This window comes from Pinus tabuliformis, chromosome 1_2 (genome assembly GCF_031772625.1).
Source record: "Pinus tabuliformis cultivar Carrire ecotype Pingquan chromosome 1_2, CPIR1, whole genome shotgun sequence".
Taxonomy (NCBI): Eukaryota; Viridiplantae; Streptophyta; class Pinopsida; order Pinales; family Pinaceae; genus Pinus; species Pinus tabuliformis.
This window is the reverse complement of record NC_142298.1, coordinates 807,838,306-807,842,698: the sequence shown is the minus strand read 5'-3', so window position 1 is coordinate 807,842,698 and position 4,393 is coordinate 807,838,306.

The following is a 4,393-nucleotide window of genomic DNA, read 5'->3' as shown; positions in this document are numbered from 1 at the left end:
AAGTTGTGTGGTAACAGGTGATGTAAGACTTATATGAAGCTTTGTTCATGAGTAAGCACAACGGAAGGTAAGACTACGATAGTCGGTTGGACTGGTTGGGTCCGTTATGGTAAATGGACGGTGGTAGTACAAACATGAGAAAGGCAACCAAAAAATGTAAAGTAAATGGATTTGAGGTGTTGGATGCCTTGGCTATGTTGGGAATCATTTTTCTCAATTTCATGCATGTTGTGCATGAATAAAGGAAGTTCTCTTAACCTTGACCTTGATATCTGGTAATTATGTTATGATCATGATTATGCTGATGTTTATATATATATACATGTAAGTGTTTATCTATGTCATGTTTGACAAGGTCATCATGGATCATGATTATTAACACTAACATTTATATGTATATATATGTGTGTATGTATGTCCTTGTCTAACAAGACCATGATTGTTTTATACTAATTTATATATATATGTATATATGTGTCCATGTATCTATGTCACTATCTGACAGGGTCATTAGGAATCGTTCTTGTAGAGGAATGATTTCTTTCGTAGACGAATGACATGAAGAGGTTCATGGGCTTACGAGGAATCAATGGGGAGGAGTAACCCTAGAAAATATAGGAGGTTGATATCATGTGTTTATGAGTTGATATTATGTCTATGTTATGGACATGTTATACCAAGGGATACAACAACGAAATTAAAGCAATGTGGTTTGCGACATGCTGGGACAAGCATGCATAAGACACTAGAACTAAGGTTGCTTGGTAAAGACAATATGGTTTTGGATGTATGGTACTATTTTTGTGCGAATGTTGCATATGTAATGGTATGTGCATCTAGTGTTGAATGTATATTGCATATGCAATGCTAGGTATAGATGGAGACTTGTAGATGTTGGATATGTAGTATTTTTTACAAACGATGCTATGTACAGGTGGTGTTGCATGCATGTTGTACATGTGATGCTATGTACATATGGTGTTGTGTGCATTGTTGTATAAGTGGTGTTATGTGCATGTGGTGTTGGAAAAGCATGCATAAGACATTGGAACTAAGGTTACTTGGTAAAGACAATATGGTTTTGGATGTGTGGTACTATTGTTGTGCGAATGTTGCATATGTGATGGTATGTGCATCTAGTGTTGTTTGGATATTTCATATGCAGTGCTACGGGTAGATGGAGCCTTGTAGATGTTGGATATGTAGTGTTTTTTATAGATGATGCTATGTACAGGTGGTGTTGCATGCATTTTGTACATGTGGTGCTATGTACATATGGTTTTGTGTGCATGGTTGTACAAGTGGTGTTATGTGCATGTGGTGTTGTTTACATGTTGTACAAGTGGCGAGGTGTGCAGGTGGTTCTGTGTACATGTCATGCATGTGGCATTGTGTACATATGGTGTCGTGCACATGTTGCCCGTGTGGTACTGTGTACATGTAGTATTGTGTACATGTTGTACAGTGGTGTAGTGTACATGTGGCATTGTGTACAGTGATGTTGTGCACAAGTTGTGCAGGTGGCTACAATATACAGGTGGTACTATGTACATGTGGTACATATGGTACTGGTGTATATGCATGTATTGCATGGTGTTTTATGACGTGTGTAATTGTATGTGTGTGATGCACACTATGTGTATGTGCACATGGTTTAGGAGAAGGCACAGGGTGTTTTTCTCGTGTGGCAACCGATCCAGAGTGCGTACAAAATAAAGACAAAGGTAGAAGCTAAGGATTAATGAAAGGATAAGTATCAATATTTTATTTCAAGTTTATTATGCATATGATTTATGACTATGGTATATGATGATTATATGTGATCTATGATTCTGGTTTATGATGGTTACATCTGATTTATGATCTTGATCTATGATGGTTGTGTTTTTTTCTAACCAAATGTGATATGTTTATACATGATGTTTTCATCAAACAATTATTTTGACATTTTGTGACAGGAAGCGAACACGTTTTCAAGTGTACCTTATTGACGAACTACCAATGAGGTATGATTTGAGATTATTTCGATTTATTTGAATCTAATGGAAATTATGTGCTTGGAACATGAATGAATGAACTTGATCGGTTAGGTGGTTGAAATCGACTGCAAGAATTGGTAGAAGTAGTAAAAGAAATTGGAACATGCAACAATATGCTAGTAAAGTACTTCAGGAGCAGAGCCATTGTGGGACACTGGTACCCAGTAGTGTCCATTGATTTCCATGAGAATGATATGACTGGTAAGATCATTTTGAGGAATGTATATGTCTTGTTTGTTGATCTTTAGATGTGAGGAAACCTTGCCAAGGGATGGATTTCCTGGGACAGGGGATTCCGGGGAACTTGGAAGGTGAGTGACTGCATGGAAGGGGGTGACCGGATTTTTTGAGGGACTGTGTAGTAGAGAAGGGAAGGTCGCATATGTATTTTTTTTGGTCATTAGCATTGTAAGAGAGAATCATATGCACATTGGGAGTGCACCCTGGAACAATGAGCTGGTAACTGTTCACTGAGGCGACAAGTGGTGTAGGATTATAACACTCAACATTGGATGCAGCTTTGACTATGGTAGAGCATTCAGGATTTCCTGACAAGGTAGTGAATCCTGGTATTACTTTTGAGGGTGGAGTTGTGATCCTCTGGATTCCCTTGTTGATTGATACGGGAATCGTATCGCTTTACTTGCTGGTTTAGTAAATGTGCATATGTGGTTATTGTAAATACTGTAATGAGGTGTGCTATAAAGCTCTAGTATGTGGTATGGTTATTTTATTGTCATGTTGTCATGATGTTTTTATTTTGAGCAGGTCTTTCATTTTAAATACTGCAACGAGCTAAGTTATAAGGCTCCATGGGCAGTGTGTTTGCATTTCAGCGGTTTTGCTGAGGTCATGGTGTGGTTTAACACAGAGGATGGTGTTCCCCAAGGCGGGGGGGGGGGGGGTTCCGTAACAACCCTGGTGAAAATTCCATGTATTAATGTAAATAAAGGAAAAAATAAGACCACGGGTAAGTGTTACACAACATTTTGTCACTGTCCCTGTACTCCATGTTCCTTGATCCCAGAGGAACTCTACAGTGAACCCCACATACTTTGCCTTCATGAAGAAACTCCCATTTTGTCCCTCTTCATGAGCAAATCATTTCCCTTTTGCACCATTTCCCCTAAAACTTTTGTTTTGCCCAGTTCACAAGACCGGCGCTAATGGCCTTTGTCTCCCACGCACCGATGTGCAGGGATTAACACTATTCCCTGTGCAGACTAGTGTGATTGAGCTATGTTCTAGTCACACTGGTCCTGTTCTGGAATGTTTTTTAAATTAGAGCCGAAGCTTCCAGCTCTAGAAGCTCCATAACGAAAGTATGGTAAATGGTTTGGCTGGATGGGGTTGAGGATGATAGTTTGGGCTCCTTTCCCGTATAATAATGGAACTAAATCAAGGGATAAGTCCTTCTCCCATGAGAAGAGGATCCATCTCCCATCCATATTTCCTATATAAACCTCCCTTCTTCCCAAGCACAAGCTAGTTAGAGTTTTGGTTGGGTGTGAGTATACTATTTTGGATTAGACAAGCAAGCTATTACTAGTTGTAGACATCTAGTTGTGTGAGGGAGAAGCGTGTTTGGTTTGGAGTGAATCCTAAAGGGAAGAGCCTTTAAACTATTGTTGTTTGAAGCCATCATGGAGTGCTAGCAGAAGTGTGTGGGAACCCGGTCTTGTCAGAGGAATATTGCAGCGTCAAGACGAATGGTTGTAATCTCTCTTTGATATTAATATATGCAACTATTGATTGATTTCCTACATGTTTTGTAATATTAAATATCCATGTCTTAATGCTTCTTAACTCGTTAAGTAGGTTGAATTTTAATTTGTTTATTATTATGTTTGTGTGATGTTGTTGTTTACTTGTTTCAGGAGCTTGAAGAAGGAAGCGAGAGATTGTTGGAGCGAGCAAGCGAGGACATCATTAAGTAGGATAAGCAACCAAGAGGTAGGCCCTCTTGACTGATTCTAACCTAATGAAATCTTCCATAGAATGTATCTATTGTGGTTAGACCCATTATCGGGCTAGAGGAATTCGTTCGTGTCCGCACTTATAATTTTACTTCACCACAAATTGGCGACTCCATTGGGGAGATCCCGTGTTTTTTTTGTTTTGGATTTCATGATTTCGTGAGAAATTTATAGTTTCACGTTTTCCCTTTGGTTTTGTTTCTTTTCTCCTGCTTATTAGCCTAAGTCTAAAATTCATAGTAGCAGATCTGGTCCTTGTTTTGATTTTTTTAAAATTTTTCCTTAGTTACCTCAGCCAGCGCATTTAATCTGCTAACAATCACGCTGACCAATGTGAATTGCGGAGGAACAGTCGCACCGACAAGCCTCTGGCACTTG